Source organism: Stegostoma tigrinum, chromosome 3 (assembly GCF_030684315.1).
Source record: "Stegostoma tigrinum isolate sSteTig4 chromosome 3, sSteTig4.hap1, whole genome shotgun sequence".
Classification (NCBI taxonomy): Eukaryota; Metazoa; Chordata; class Chondrichthyes; order Orectolobiformes; family Stegostomatidae; genus Stegostoma; species Stegostoma tigrinum.
The window spans coordinates 96,553,701-96,571,034 of record NC_081356.1 but is presented as its reverse complement, the minus strand read 5'-3'; positions in this window follow the sequence as shown (position 1 = coordinate 96,571,034).

Below are 17,334 nucleotides of genomic sequence, written 5' to 3'. Positions count from 1 at the left end.
CAAATATCTCAAATTAATTTTGTTTTTACTTTTGTTGGGTGGAAAGGCGTGGAAATATTCCTCCAATCTCCACAAATGTAATGCAGCTCACCAGTGGCTTATACTTGCTACCTCTGCCTCTTTAGTTCAGGGCAATTTAAATGGTTAAAACTAAAATGATAGAATTTTCTTCTGTAAGAATATCAAAGCTCAGCTATCATGAGAATACCATCACATGAAAATTCCCCTCCAAACGACACACTATCCTGACTTTGAACAATATTGTTGTCCTTCACTGTTGTGGGGTAAACAATCCCGATAGTCCCTCCCTAGCAGCATTGTGGGTGTACAGTGGAAGCTCACCACCAACTTCTCAAGGGCAAGTAAGGGTGGGCAATACATGCTGGCCTAGCTAGTGAAACACACACCTATAAACAATTAACATAAAATCTGTTTGATTATCTATCTTCCTGCAGTTGTCATACTGATCTGGAGTTTGAAACTGACTGTTTCATTCAAATCAAACCAAAATCAAAAATTAATTTGTACCTCTTGATGTCAAATTGGGGTGGGAGTGTGCTGCAGACCCCACACCCATTTTTCCAGTTGCCCTTTTCCTGTAATTCTTCCAGGGAGCTTCTCAGTGAAAATTAAGGATATTAGTAACAAATGCAGCTTATTGTTGTGATTTAGAGACGAGCATTGGCAATGCCTATCTTCAATACTTGTAGCATTCCAAAATATGCACAATAATTTTCTTACTCTGACAGAATTAGTGAAGGACCTTGAAAAATATTCGCTAGAAATGTGTTTAGTTTACAGTTGTAAAAGAAAATACATATAATTACAACATTATGATTTAGCCTTCTTAAACAAGTGGTAATGAAGGCTGCAGCTTATTTTCCACTCACAGTGCCTATTATTATTTAGTTTCAAGATTGACAAGGAAATAGCAGTCAACTAAATTGAAAATGACATAACCCATGGCTGCAAATTACTCTTCAGACTGAAATAAAAGGGGTAGATCTAAGACAAATTGACGCGTGGCAAAGTGATGTAACTGTGACACCTGTTTTACATCACCTATTTTTGAGCCAATTCTGGATCACATCAATTTCCCTTGGAGTCTATCTGTTAACAGTAAACCCATGGGGTTCATGAGTACAAATATTTATAAGTATGTTTTGAATGATTTAATTTAAGTTACAATTTCATCTTCTGGTCGTTAAAAACCATGGAGTAGATGGGAGATACATTATCCTAATTTGATGATCTGTACAGTCATATGTATTGTGCATTTAATGAAAAGCAGCATTTTAAATTTGGCTCATATTTACAAATTCATCATAGTGACAGGAGTCAAAACCCATCATCATAAAAAAAAGCAGCTTTACCAGACTGGTGGAAATGATAGTCAACAGTTGGCAGAGCCAGATCCTGGTTAGCCACTGTCTGCCCATTTGTGGGGGTGAATTGATGTTCGGTTATTGCTCTCGCATTCTAGCTGTTGGAAACAGTTGACACTGTCAGTCAGCAGGGAATGCATTATTACTGGCACATATCCTTCATATTGCTAACTTCTGATTGGTCTTTCTGCTAACTGAGCACAAAACCCCTTTATGCCTTTAATGTGATTGTCTCCCTAATACACATCCCCAATGAGGCCTTCAATGTTAATGTGGATTTGAAGGTTTATTGGTGAAGTGAGCTCAGTGGAAATCGAGAGATCTGTCAACTTGATTGAATTTGAAAGATCATGATGAGTCAAGGACAATTACTCAATTTTAAATAAAAGTACAATACCATGGATGCTGGAGATCATAAATGAATCTGTGATTTCTGAAGAAGCGTCACATTTGACTCTGCTTCATAGCAGATCCGTAGCAGCATTCACAGAGACATTTCAAACAGAAGCTGTCATGGAATATTGTCACATGTATTATGATCTGTTGGTCTTTTGTACTGTGCCTTTTACCACTCAATCTCAATACTTTTCTTTATTTATGCTCAAGATTCCTGCCACAACATCTGAGCACAGTTGCTTTAAGTTCAATTGCTTCCCTATCATCTGCTTTATAGGTGGACTCTGACTTACAAACATCTGACTTATGAATACTTGTACTTAAGAAAGAGATCTCATATTGTTAGACTCATAGTCACACAGCACAGAAACAGATCTTTCAGCCCAACTCATCCATTCCCATCAAATTTCCCAAACTAAACTAGCCCCACTTGCCTACATTTGACCCATAATCCTCTAAATCTTTCCTATTAACGTACCTATCCAAATGTCTTTTAGATGTTGTAACCATACCTGCATTATCACTTCCTTTGACTGTTCATTCCACATATGAATCACTCTCTGTGTGAAAAAGTTGTCCCTCAGGTCCCCTTTAAATCTTTCTCTTCTCACATTAAAAATATGCCCCCTATCTTTGAACTCCCTCACCCTAGGCTGTTCACCTTATCTATGCCCCTCATGATTTTATAATCCTCTATAAGGTCACCCTTAACCTCTAATGTTCCAGAGAAAAATGTCCCAGACTATCCGGCCCTTCCCTGTAACTCAAACCCTCCAGTCCTCGCAACATGCTTGCAAATCTTTTCTGAACCCTCTACGATTTCATATCTTCTCTATGACAGGACGACTAGAACTGGACACAGTTCTCCAAAAGTGGCCTTACCAACGCCCTGTACAACCTCAACACAATGTTCCAACTCCTAAACTCAATGGTTAGAGCGATGAAGGCAAGCATGCTTGAAGACTGACAAAACTCTGGCCATTGTACTAAGCTTACTATTTTATCTTAGCATCTCATCTATTTGTGTCATTTACTTTGCATCCTTATTTGTCAACAATTGTATATTCTCCAATTCAAGCACACACGATGTTTTCAAACAATATTTTGATTTTGTTGTAACCAGTGGCTAGAATAAGTTCCATAATTGATTGAGATCCCAGATAGGATACCCCAACCTCCCCAGCTCCCTCGTGAGGAAGGGTAGCTCCCCTTGCTTATTCACCTGATCACTAGGTTGGTCATAACAATTTAATTTTTAGAAGGATTCTTTCCCTTATGGATGTCATTCTACCAGGCACAAAATAAGACGTATGTTTTCAAGGAAGCCGATTTGACCAGACTTTATGGAATTAACAAAAATGGAGTGAATTTATTAACTACCAAGTGCGCAAAAGAATAGAAACACAACATACAGATTGGAAATAAAAGATGAGTCCAAAAAGATAGAAGTGAAAAGAAAGATTAATGGATCAGTCTCGGACTTGGTCACAAACAGTGGGCATTTCAGCGGATGTTGCTGCTGGGGCTTGATGTTGACCAATTGAGATTGTTGGCTTGATACCATTTAAAAACTCTTGTAAAGAGATGTTGTGGCAAGAGCTGACTGGCACAACTCATGGAGAGAGAGAGCAAGAGAGTGAAACAGGGAGACAGGCAAAGTCTTTGCCCTTTCTTTACCTGAAGTGCAGGGGATTTTAAATGCTGTTTTCAGCTATGACCATCACAGCACGCTAGCCCAGGCAACAAGATATCACATATTCCAGTGCCACGATTGTGTATAAACACTTTTTTTTTGTCTACTTCTGGAAGGCCAAAACACAAATTCTGCAAGAAGTGGCCTTCTTCTGTGAAGAAACTTACTTGACCGGTGGTATAGAATGTTTTATCTATTTATACAGGATGCTTTACTGCATTGCCCACATTAAAAATGGGGTTTATTTTCATATACAACCTATACGAAATTCAGGAATCCGGGAGGACTCACCAGTGCTGAAACTAAAAAGATGTGAATAAAGAGCTAATTTATTTGGTGACATTCTAAAACATTTTAATTTTAAGTTTTAGAGGTGGGGTCAAAATGTAGACAAAGCACTCTAAAAAAAGCCAGAGATCATCCCAGGACAAAAAGTATAGGGTGTGATTCACACAAGAGCCTCAGCATAGCCAGTTCAAAATGTGACCTCATTCAGGCAGGTATCATTAGCTGCTCCAGAGATCTTCACTTGCAACATGTGTCAAAGATTGGTTGAGTTGGCATAAATGCTTGTGAAGCTCAGATATAGGTAGAAAGTTTACATTGAAGAACCAGTGACATTTCAGCTTCAATGGACTGAATAGCCAGGAATAAGATAGGATCATAAGAAACTGGAGCATTGTAGGCCTCTTGGTCCCATTAGATTGCACTGCCATCAATAAGATCAATGTTACTCTGAAAGTAGACACTTCAATTTCCTGCTGGCCCCCACAATACTCAAGTCCCTTGTAAGAAGAAAACAACTTGACTCGGCTTTGAATATATTCAATAACAGCCTTCCCCAGTGCTTGTGAGGGGAAAATTCCAAACCTTAAGAGCCATCAGAGAAAACAATCTCTCATTTTATTGTAGGTGAAAAACCCATTTTTATTTAAACTGTGCTCTGTCATTCCAGATTCTGTCATGAGGAAAAAAAACCTCTAAGCATCTATTCTTGTCATCTCACCATGACTACTGTCACTTCAAAAGGAAACTAAATCAAAATTTGAAAAGAAAAAAAATACCAGAGCAGATATGGGGAAGAAAACGGAATTAGGGCATTGACTTAGATGCCAGCCATAGTTCAGCTGGTAGAATATTTTGTGCCTGAGTCAGAGGGTTCAAGTAAGATTCCAAACTTGAGCACAAATATCTAGGCTAGCATTCACTAATGAAGGAGTATGGAGGTGTGGAGAGTATATCCTTCCAATGAGGTCCTGCCCACTTAGAAACATTGGAACCACGAGCAGGAATATGCCCTTCAGTCTGCTATACCATTCAATAGGACCATGGCTGAACCTCCATGGACATTGCCTCAGCCATTTGTGGCAGAGAATACAGTAGGTTAGCTTTCTACTGAGAGAAGAAATTTCCTTATCTCAATCCCAAATGGTCTGCCCTGAATCCTGTGACTGTGTCCCTTGGTTCAAGATTCCACATGCAGGGAAAACATCTTCACTGCATTGAGAGATAGTAGGAACTGGAGATGCTGGAGAATCTGAGATAACAAGGTGTAGAGTTAGCAATGTGTAGAGCTAGGTGAACACAGCAAGCCAAGCAGCATCAGAGGGGCATGAAAGTTAATGTTTCAGGCCGAGAGAGGTGGAGGCAGATAGAAGATGGATAGAGGAGAAGATAGGTAGAGAGGAGACAGACAGGCCAAAGAGGTGGGGCTGGAGCCAGTAAAGGTGAGTGTAGGTGGGGCGTTAGGGAGGGGATTATCCAGCCCAGGGAGGACGGACAGGCCAAGGGGGTGGGATGAGGCTAGTAGGTAAGAAATGAGGGTGTGGCTTGAGGTGGGAGCAGGGGATAGGCGAGAGGAAAGACAGGTAGGGAGGTGGGGACAAGCTGAGCTGGTTTTGAGATGCGGTGGGGGAAGGGGAGATTTTGAAGCTTGTGAAGTCCACGTTGATACCATTGGGTTGCTGGGCTCCCAAGCAGAATATGAGTTGCTGTTCCTGCAACCTTCAGGTGGTATCGTGTGGCACTGCAGGAGGCCCAGAATGGACATGTCGTCTGAGGAGTGGGAGGGGGAGATGAAATGGTTCGCGACTGGGAGGTGCAGTTGTTTATTGCGAACCGAGCGGAGGTCTTCTGCAAAGCGGCCCCCAAGCCTCCACACTGCATCTCGCCTGGCCGGCCTATTAGAATTGTATACATTTCTATTAGATCCCCTCATCCTTCTAAGCTCTACTGAAAACAGCCCAGTCAAACCAATCTCTCCCCATATGACTGTCTTCATATCACTGGTACCAATCTAGTGAATCTTCACTGCACTCCCTCAATGAGAAGTACATCCTTTATTAATTAGGGACACCAAAACTGCATGTAGACCATGTCTTCTCTTACCAAGACACTGTATAACTGTAGTAAGACATACCTATTTCTGAATTCAAATCCTCTAGCAATCAAGGCCGATACTCAGTTTGAGTTCTTAATTGCTTGCTACCCCTTGTCTATTTGGACTGAATGATACAGATGGACACCCAAATCCTTTTGTACCTCCACACTTCCCAATATATCACTTTTAAAATAATATTCTTCATTTCTGCTATTCATGCTGAACTTCACATTCACCCACATTGTACTGCATCTGTTATGTGTTTGCCCTTACACTCGGCTTGCCTGAAATCATTTTGCATCCTCTTCACAACTCACAATCCTACCCAGCTTTTTGTCATGAGCAAATATGGAGACATTACATTTAATTCCCTCATCTAAATCATTAATATGTATCGTGAATAGCTGGGGTCCAAGCACTGATCCCTGTGGTGCCTGCCGACTGAAACGAAGACGGACCGACACCCTCATCCGCCTAGCCGAACTCGTCCTCATCCTCAACAACTTCTCTTTCGATTCCTCCCACTTCCTACAGACTAAGGGGGTGGCCATGGGCACCCGCATGGGCCCCAGCTATGCCTGCCTCTTTGTAGGTCACGTGGAACAGTCCCTCTTCCGCACCGACACAGGCCCCAAACCCCACCTCTTCCACCGTTACATTGATGACTGTATCGGAGCCGCCTCTTGCTCCCCAGAGGAGCTCGAACAGTTCATCCCCTTCACCAACACCTTCTACCCCAACCTTCAGTTCACCTGGGCCATCTCCAGCACATCCCTCACCTTCCTGGACCTCTCAGTCTCCATCTCAGGCAACCAGCTTGTAACTGATGTCCATTTCAAGCCCACCGACTCCCACAGCTACCTAGAATACACCTCCTCCCACCCACTCTCCTGCAAAAATTCCATCCCTTATTCCCAATTCCTCCGCCACCGCCGCATCTGCTCCCATGATGAGGCATTCCACTCCCACACATCCCAGATGCCCAAGTTCTTCAATGACTGCAACTTTCCCCCCACAGTGGTCGAGAACGCCCTTGACCGCGTCTCCCACATTTCCCGCAACACATCCCTCACACCCCGACCCCGCCACAACCGCTCAAAGAGGATACCCCTCGTTCTCACACACCACCCCACCAACCTCCGGAATACAACGCATCATCCTCCGACACTTCCGCCATCTGCAATCCGACCCCACCATCCAAGACATTTTTTCATCCCCACCCTTGTCTGCTTTCCGGAGAGACCACTCTCTCCGTGACTCCCTTGTTCGCTCCACACTGCCCTCCAACCGCACCACACCCGGCACCTTCCCCTGCAACCGCAGGAAATGCTACACTTGCCCCCACACCTCCTCCCTCACCCCTATCCCAGGCCCCAAGATGGCTTTCCACATTAAGCAGAGGTTCACCTGCACATCTGCCAATGTGGTATACTGCATCCACTGTACCCAGTGTGGCTTCCTCTACATTGGGGAAACCAAGCGGAGGCTTGGGGACCACTTTGCAGAACACCTCCGCTCGGTTCGCAATAAACAACTGCACCTCCCAGTCGCAAACCATTTCCACTCCCCCTCCCATTCTTTAGATGATATGTCCATTATGGGCCTCCTGCAGAGTCACAAAGATGCCACCCGAAGGTTGCAGGAACAGCAACTCATGTTCCGCTTGGGAACCTTGCAGCCCAATGGTATCAATGTGGACTTCACCAGCTTCAAAATCTCCCCTTCCCCCACCGCATCCCAAAACCAGCCCAGTTCGTCCCCTCCCCCCACTGCACCACACAACCAGCCCAGCTCTTCCCCCCCACCCACTGCATCCCAAAGTCCAACCTGTCTCTGCCTCCCTAACCTGTTCTTCCTCTCACCCATCCCTTCCTCCCACCCCAAGCCGCACCTCCACCTCCTACCTACTAACCTCATCCCACCTCCTTGACATGTCCGTCTTCCCTGGACTGACCTATCCCCTCCCTACCTATAGCCTCTCCACCTATCTTCTTTTCTCTCCATCTTCGGTCCGCCTCCCCCTCTCTCCCTATTTATTCCAGAACCCTCACCCCATCCCCCTCTCTGATGAAGGGTCTAGGCCTGAAACGTCAGCTTTTGTGCTCCTGAGATGCTGCTGGGTCTGCTGTGTTCATCCAGCCTCACATTTTATTATCCCAGCTATTCTCACTCTCTTTCTGCTCTGTCAACCAGTTCTCGAAGTATGCTAATACATTAACTCATGTGCTTTAACTTTTCCCACTAACATCTTGTGAAGGACCTTTTTGAAAGCCTTCTGAAAATACAAGCACACCGCATCCACTGGTTCATCTTCACCTATTTTAGTAGTTACATCTCAAAAAAAAACTCCAATGGGTTTGTTAAGCATGATTTACCTTTCATAATCCCATGCCAGTTTTATCCAATCCTGTTAACGTTTTCCAAATGCTTGGTTATTATCTTTTACAATCAACTCCAGCATTTTCATCACCACTGATATTGGGGTAACTGGTCTACAATTCCATCTATTTTCCCCTCTCTCCAGTTTTAAAACGTGTGTATATATTTGCCACACTCCAATCTGTAGAAACTGCTCCAAAGTCAATGGAATTTTTGGGACATAAACACCAATTTATCCAGTATTTCTAGCGCCACTTCTTTTAGTACTGTAGGATGTAGATTATCAGGCCCTTATGATTTGTCAACCTTTAACTCCATTAATTTTCCACTATCATTTGGTTTTACTAATATTGATTTCCTTGAATTCCATTCTCTTACTGGACCTTTGGTACCATTATAGTCCTAGAGCATTGTGTGAACCCTCTGTTGTCAAGACAGAACCAAAGTAAATGTTCAATCCTTCTGCTTTTTTCCCCCATTATAGTATCCCAGCTTCAGACTGTAAGGTACCTACAGTTGTCCTTACTTATCTTTGTTTTTATTTTCTGATAGTTGTAGGAGCTTTTCTGGTCAGTTTCTAAGTTCCCTACAATTTTACTCATACTTTACTTTCCTGGTCTTGATCACAAACTTCTCATCCTTTCTTGTAGTCTTCTAAAATGCTTCAAATCCTCGGGATTGCTGTGTTCTCTGACAATTTGAATTATTTCCTCCTGGGCCTAATAACATTGTTAATTCTTCTTGTAAGCTGCCTTTCCTCTTATTTTTCATGCCATACAGTAATTAATAATTGTTGTAATTCATGTACATATTCTTACTGTCAACCCTTTCTTAGCATTCCCCAGTCTATCATTTTGAGGCAATTTGTGCCCCATACCCTTAATAGTTTGCTTCAGTCACATTTAGGATCCTAGTTTTGGATTCAACTGCTTCACTTAATGAAGAATCCTATTGTATTATGATTGCTGTTTCCCAAGGGAACAAGGATCCAGCATGCAAATGTTCAGTTATACTTATGAAGAGCTATTTAATACTGCACTAGATTGTGTTCTGACTTCATACAAATTAACTTATGAACATATTCAGCAATGGAACTCATTCGTAACACAGGTATTGCCTGTGACGTAGTTGGAAGGCCATAGAGATTCTCCAGATCATTTTAGCTAACTTTGGAGGAACAGCCACATAAAAACCTGTGCAACATATTTTCAACGATTTCTGCAGGGACTTTGCCAAAGATGATGTAAGATTCGTTATGCACCTTAGTGTCTCCCTTGTCTTTAGCTCATTATTAATCCTTGTTCCAATGAAGTTCCTTGTGGTATTCCAAAATTTGCTAATAAACTGTAAGCTTTGTTTATTCGTGGGAGGGTTGTCTGAGTGCGAAAGAAAATTACCCATAGACTACTTAAGAGAAGTGGAAAATGGGGCGTATTTTGGAACTTGAAAGAAATTGCTTTGCAAGATGTCACTTTGTGCCAAGGGAAGTTTCAGAACCAGCTGTCTAATCATTTGGGCTTTCTGATCATGCAGAAATATTGCTGTTTTCTTTTAGCCTTTTACTAGAACAAATTGGCAAATTATAATGTCATTACCCATTCTGTGAATGGAGCATTTATCTAAAGCGTCAGCATCCAAAGTGTTGTAAATGGGAAAGATCATTCTATCTCCTTTCAACTATAGTATTTAACGTATAACACATGGGTAGTGAATGGGTATTGATCATTTATCATACATTATGGAATTCATGCAAAGCATTGTTTGATGTAACATCTAAGCAATCATTAAAATTGGTGGATTAATCCTAAGCAATTTAAATTTTTGTGTATTGATTTTAAGTCAATGTTCTGATGTTATGATAATTTTTGTTTTCACTGATAATAATATGTATTCAGTATCAAGATGATTAAACTGGAAGGGAGTTCTGACTGAGTGGAAAGTGAATTCAAATGTCCCCAACCTACCTATCTCCAGGCATTATTTATGCCCCTTGTCCAACTGTCCACTCCTAGCAGGCAACACGGGGGCAGCTCAGTGGCTCAGCGGTTAGCACTGCTCCCTCTCAGCACCAGGGATCTCGGTTCAATTCCACCCTCAAGGCGACTGTCGTGTGCAGTTTGCACATTCTCCCCATGTCTGCATGGGTTTCCTCCGGGTGCTCCGGTTTCCTCCCACAGTGTAAAGATGTGCAGGTTAGGTGGATTGGTCATGCTAAATTGTCCGTAGTGTTCAGGGATGTTTAGGCCAGGTGGGTTAGACATGAGGAGATGGGGATTGAGTCAGGATGGGATGCTCTTCAGGGAGGCATTGTGGGCTTGTTTGACTGAATGGCCTGTTTCCATACTGTAGGGATTCTATGAATGATGGAAGATGGTAATAATCAGCAGTGCAGCCCCTTCCTGCCCCTTCCCAGTGCAATAACCCTCAATCAGGCAGTTTGGACATCTCCTCTGGGAGGCTGCAAGAAAACTTTTCAGGGTTTAGTTGTTGGGCATCCTGCACAATGTGTTATCCACTGGCTGCATAACAGATGTGGCAGGATGAGGCCCTGAAGTGGGCCTTCATTAATCATCCACTTCAGAGTCTCAATTGGCAGCTGGCTGTAAAGACTGCTCGTGACTTTTGTTGTCATGGACTCAACTGGGGCAGAGGGGAAAGTTGGCAATGTGTCTGTCACCTTCGTATCTGATTAAACACCCTCCTTCAACAAATTTGCCATGGGAATGTTTTCAATTCCACCCCACATCTCCCACAATTATTCTGCTTGAAACGTCTGCTTGGTCAAATGCGACTGTGGGTGCTCCTACTAATATAATCTGATGTAGAAGCTTTCACAGTTGGTGGCAGCCATTTGCAGGGCAATCTTATCAACTTGAGTTGCTCCTGCTGATATTAATTGTCTTCTAAAAAGTAAAGAAAGAAAGTTCCTCATACTGCATCACATTGGAAGTTGAATTAGGCAGTAGGGTTGTGTGAGTAAATAGCAGACTGTGGAGTTGCATTTCCTATCCATTCTGTGGCATTGGAGAGAGAAATAAAGATGTGATGAAATGGGTGAGGATTTGGCAGAATGGCCTCTTGTCATATCTCCGACCCCAAGCATTCCAACGACCACCCAAAAGATTGAGCAGAGAGGAGCAGGGAATCTAATAGATGGCATGGACCCATTATGATGATAAGGTGAATTATTGGCATTGCCTGTTTAATATAAAAGCAAATATTGTGGATGCTTAAAATCTGAAATAAGAACAGAAATGCTGGAGAAATTTAACAAATCTGCCTGCATTTGTGGAGAGAGGAACAATTTTGACATTTCAAGTTCAATGAAACTTCCGCAGAACTGAAGGTGACAGAAAAATAATGGTTTTTATACAGTGAACCAAAGGGGAGGAGAAAGAAATGGAACAGATATTAAGCGTGTCCAGAGCAAAAGATAAAGTGAGCATTTATGGTAGTAAATCAAGTATCATGCATCAAGTAGGCGAACATGGAGAAATGGGGTTTTAAAAAAAAACAATAGTTCACTAAGTCTGTGGATTTTCTTCTCCAAACAGCAGGGGTGACAAGGTAAGTGAATATTTTTAAAAGGCAGAGATGGGTCAATTCTTGACCATCAAGAGAGTCAAGAGGCATTGGGATAGACTGGTAAGTAGAATTGAGGCCATGATCAGATCAGGTTTGAAGGACAGAGCAGGTTCAAAAAGGACCAAGTAACCCACTCCTAATTTGTGTTTTTAGGCAAGTAATCCTGGCACAAGATACTAAAATACTCCAAATAGAGGTTGAGTTTTGAAAGGAGTCTCAAGATGCAAAACAGAATGTAATGACTGACCAGAACCCCAAATTCAATTGGTTTTAACCACACAACTAATATTTGCATCTTTAGTGATTAATCAAGGGTACATAGATAGAACATAGAACATAGAACAGTACAGCACAGTACAGGCCCTTCAGCCCTCGATGTTGTGCCGACCTGTCATACCGATCTCAAACCCATCTAACCTACACTATTCCATGTACGTCCATATGCTTATCCAATGATGACTTAAATGTACTTAAAGTTGGCGAATCTACTACCGTTGCAGGCAAAGCGTTCCATTCCCTTACTACTCTCTGAGTAAAGAAACTACCTCTGACATCTGTCTTATATCTTTCACCCCTCAATTTAAAGCTATGCCCCCTCGTGCTCACCGTCACCATCCTAGGAAAAAGGCTCTCCCTATCCACCCTATCTAACCCTCTGATTATTTTATATGTTTCAATTAAGTCACCTCTCAACCTTCTTCTCTCTAATGAAAACAGCCTCAAGTCCCACAGCCTTTCCTCGTAAGACCTTCCCTCCATACCAGGCAACATCCTGGTAAATCTCCTCTACACCCTTTCCAAAGTTTCCACATCCTTCTTATAATGCGGTGACCAGAACTGTACGCAATACTCCAAGTGCGGCCGCACCAGAGTTTTGTACAGCTTCACCATAACCTCTTGGTTCCAGAACTCGATCCCTCTATTAATAAAAGCTAAAACACTGTATGCCTTCTTAACAGCCCTGTCAACCTGGTTGGCAACTTTCAAGGATCTGTGTACATGGACACCGAGATCTCTCTGCTCATCTATACTACCAAGAATCTTACCATTAGCTCAGTACTTTGCCTTCCGGTTACTCCTACCAAAGTGCATTACCTCACACTTGTCCGCATTAAACTCCTGGATGTGAGTTTGCTCGCTGAGCTGGGAGGTTAGTTTTCAGACGTTTCGTCACCATTCTAGGTAACATCATCAGTGAGCCTCCAGTGAAGCCCTGGTGTTATGTCCTGCTTTCTATTTATCTGTTTAGGTTTCTTTGGGTTGGTGATGTCACCTAAACAGGGTGGAAACCTAGGAAACAGATAAATAGAAAGTGGGACATAACATCAGCTCTTCATCGGAGGCTCACTGATGATGTTACCTGCACATGCTGGAAACAATCTTAATAATAGAACAGTAATAATAGACTGTGTTATATCCCGGATTATCACTTACATGAGTGTTAGTATGCAATAAAGAAAGTATTGAAGGAGCTGATGCCTGCAGACAGTTCATGCCTTTACCTCAACCAGCCTGTCTTGGGCACAACCTTATGGTTGGTGAAATAGGACCACACAACAAAAGGTGACTGTAGCAGTGGTATCTACTGCTCAGAAAAATCTGGCAGCAGTGAACATCAAAACATGATTTACATGCAATTTTACCATAGTTGTGGTATTGAACAGGCTATAAAATAGGACATTAATGCCATGTATAATAATTGTAACTGACAGAATTCATATAGATGAGATTAAACAAATTTAGTACTAGAGTGCCGAATGAGTTTGTGGAGACTGTACAGGTTAGTTTTCTGTATCAGTTTGTCAAGGAATAAATTAGGGAACAGTCTGTTTTAGATCTAAAGTGCAATACGAAAGTGTTAACTAACAACCTTGAGATAAAAGACCCATTAGGGAAAAGCAATGAGTTTGTAAGTATTAAAAATGGAGATGAGTGGGCCTATATGTCCTAGATTTTAGAAGATGAGGTGTTTAATCCAGTTCATGCTGTGAGGATGTTTCCTGTAACTGGGGAATCTAGAAAACAGGGACCCAGCCTCTGAAAAAGGCATTGGTCATTTTGGACTGAGATGATGTGAAATGTCTTCAAACAATGATTTGGGGAGCATGATTTTGTCTTGGAAACTAAGGAGGCAAAGCAATATGGGTTTGTGATGGAAAGTGAAGTTCCGGTAGAAAACCAGTCTTAATGAATGGCAGAGCAATTCAAACGGTCCAAGAACCATGACTACTATTTCATACCCTCTTACTTTCAGCATTTCCCTTTATCCCCTGCCTTCTCTATTTGTGATTGGAGCATGTTTTGTTTCATTCATGTTTTTCCTATGTAACTTACATTTTCCTTTCTGCCCATTCTCATGAATATTTTGGCAAGCATCTCAGGCACAAGCTTATTTCTCCTGACAAAAAACAGAAGTAGCTGGAAAAGCTCAGCAGGTCTGGCAGCACTTGTGAAGAGAAAATCAGAGTTAACGTTTTGGATCTGGTGACCCTTCCTCAGAACTTCCAGCGTCACTCGACCTGAAACATTAACTCTGATTTTTTTTCTTTGCAGATGCTGCCAGACCTGCTGAGCTTTTCCAGCATCTTCTATTTTTGTACCTGATTTTCAGCATCAGCAGTTCTTTTCGCTCTCACTTCTCCTAACTTCTCATTGTTGTCTCAATCTACCATCAGATTTTTTTCTAGACGTTCTTGTTTCTCTCTCTCTAGTGTAATCTTGAATTTTCATTCCTCCCCAATTCTGCAGCATCTTCCAATACTGCAACCTTACTTCAGTTATTGTTAGACCTTTTCCCATTCACTTTGCCAAATGTGGTCACTCTTTCAGCTGACTCCTTTGCCGGCTCTCAAGCTTCTCCCCTTCAGCCACTTAAACCAAATGATTCCCCTCCCCTTCTTAATTTGAATAGGATAGATGCAATTTTTATTGCATATTTGAGAGTACCCTTTACCTAAATGGTTATGTTCATGTACTTTATTATACAAATGGCAGCGTCTCCATCATTGGCTTCTGCCACAGCCTCTAAACTTTAGTATTTTTAAACCGAGAAGAGTGGCTATCCATAGCTCTATTGATATCATGAGCTACTGAATTTTCATTCTTCTGGCTTGGTAGTTGTACCCAGTCTTATTCACATCATTAAATCTCTTCCTGACATTTTGGCAATTTCTGTTTTCGCTGTCAATATATTTCACTGACCAATCTCCTTCCAGGTTACCGACTCTGGGTCCGTGATTTTTGTATTCTGTTTCATAATTTACTCCATTATATGATTGATAAAACACATTTCTTTTATTGTTAAATTTAACACATCATTTTCAACTAACTTGCTATCCACAAATGTATTGTTGCTGGATGCATTACCATCACGTCATTGATAATAATCTGACTAAGAGTTGTTGACCTTCTCATCTGGCTATATCTTCAACCAAATATTTCATCCAGGCAGAGGGTAATAGTATCAGTATTCCTCTATCACATAATAACAGTTTAATTTAAAAGCCAGTTTTTGATTACAGCTTAAAAATCCTGAGCATGGAAAACATTTAGGACAGAATTCAAATCCACTTGGCCAATTTAACAGTTGTGAAAGACATTTCAGCAACTGCATAAGCAACTTTTGCATTGAATTTCCAGTAGATAATCTATCATACTTCACTATCAGTGGACATTCATCCTATTATACTGATAAAAATATACTACTTATCAATTTCAAAGCCTGCAGCGCAGACAAAAGTGGTTAATCAAAGGTAGCTTTAATGCAGCCCCTGTCATTTTAATCTTTGGGCACAAGCTGCTGATTTTCAAATGTAAAATCAAGTTTTGTATTTTTGCTAAAGAAATGTGTTGAGACAGGTGTGGTAATATAACAACATTCGTCTCTCTTTGCAAAACTATTGCATAATATGTAGGAAGTTTGCTGAATGGATACAGAGGTTTGAAAATTATGTTGGAAGAAACATTAACCATGCCAAGCGATTCGCACCAAACTGAAACATTGAATTTAATTTTTCAGACTATTGAATATGTGCTCTAAACCCATATGTGGAATAATCAACATTTAAAATGGCCAATGTTGAGTCAACACTGGTTTATTTGACAATTTAATGCATGCAAGCTCAGCTGTAAGAGTTGAGACGTGGAGCCATGCTCCTGATTATTGGGCACGATGAGTGGATGGAGCCTGCAGATCAGAGGATATCCACGAGGACCTGGGCCTAGCTAAAGTGGCAGTCAACAGGACCAGGCAGTGAGCTGTTGAAGGAAGTCATGACACTAGACAGCCTGACCCTGTTCCATTAGAGAGGGAGCATGCAGAGACCACTGGCAATGTGCAGCCCTGAGAGGGAGGTAAGCCACTGTGATGTATCATTTTACCCGCAAGTGACATATAGTTTAACTTTAATAAATTTCATTTGTACATTTCCAGTGACGTTTTCATGATTTTTATTATTACAGTGCTCCAATGGGGGCCATCTAGATCATTGTTATTTATTTTGAAAGAGCAGAAACTCAGATGCGAACTCCTGATATAAATCTGGGACTCAGGTGGACTCTGCCCATCCTGCCAATGGAGATCACACCCTTCAAAAGAAATTTTCTCTTGCAACGGTAGATGATTTGGATGTGTCAGCAGCTAAAGTAAGTTAATTTGTCACTGCAACTGTGACCTTGACTCCAAACATTCCCACTTTGCAGTATTTAAATAGCTATGAATAAGCTTGGTGTCAAAATTGAGTCTTTAGTTGGGTATCACAGTATTAGCATCAATTGGCAGAGTGATATGGGGCCCATACTATTTCCCTGGGCCATGCCTTAGCAATCCAGTAGCAATCTACTGGAGGAGAGAATGCTCAAATACCGTGATACCTTGCAAGTTCCTTTGTGCACTGTACTCCACAGACATTAAGGTAACAAGCTGAGCTTACATGACATTAGACCAAAAATAGAATTTAGTTCTGAGGAAGAGTCACTTGACCTGAAACCTTAAATCTGATTTCTCTCCACAGATCTGCTGCCAGACCTGCTGAGCTTTCCCAGCAATTCTATATTTGTCTCTGATTTACAGCATCAGCAGTTCTTTTGGCTTTTACTTTGCATGACATTAGCCTGAGCTTCCACTTCATTACTCGGACGTTAGGTCAAAATGATTTGTGTCACAGTAAAAACTGAGACAGTCATCAGACATTCCGTCATGGGTGTGTTCACAAATATACGAATGAAATTGGTTGCCACTGTCATGCTACAAAGTGTTGCGAAGTTGGGTACAGTATTTGTGGATTGGGAGGCAGGATGTTAGAATTTGGTGTTAGTAAAATGTTAGGGGGAAAAGCATTCCATGTTCCCTTTAAATGATTGTGTTTTTTCTATGCTTGGAGATGTCCGTGAGGAGCTTGAAAGTTTGCAAATACAGAAAGCGCCTGAAATGAAATGTTACATTCAAAGGCCATGCAATTAGCAAGTCAAGAGGCATTTTTACCAAGACAACAGGGTTTTGAATTTAGCCAATCAAT